Below are 386 nucleotides of genomic sequence, written 5' to 3' on the forward strand. Positions count from 1 at the left end.
TGGATTTGAGACTTTAGTCTTTGCAACTTTACAGATCTTCTTTATGCACCAAGAGCTTGTAACACTCCAAAGAGAAAGGAAAAATTGAAATCGCATCATATGACCCCTTTAAATTAATTATATATATATATACTGTTTATAACAAGGTTTTTGTAGGCTACGTCAGAGAGGTGCATGCTGTATATGTATATTGAACTGCTTTGGTGTTTGTAACATGATAGCATGTACCTCGCGCACAGTGACACAGCTCGTTTTCAATTCAAAACAGAAAAAACAAAACAAAAAAAAACAATCTAGTTTGCATTGCTGAACTCTGTTGGTTATTTAACATGTCCATAAAACAGTTGTCAAATATTAAATGTTTCGCTACTTCCGTGTGTGTGCAC

This window comes from Sinocyclocheilus anshuiensis, unplaced genomic scaffold, assembly GCF_001515605.1.
Source record: "Sinocyclocheilus anshuiensis isolate Anshui unplaced genomic scaffold, SAMN03320099.WGS_v1.1 scaffold4095, whole genome shotgun sequence".
NCBI classification, from domain to species: Eukaryota; Metazoa; Chordata; class Actinopteri; order Cypriniformes; family Cyprinidae; genus Sinocyclocheilus; species Sinocyclocheilus anshuiensis.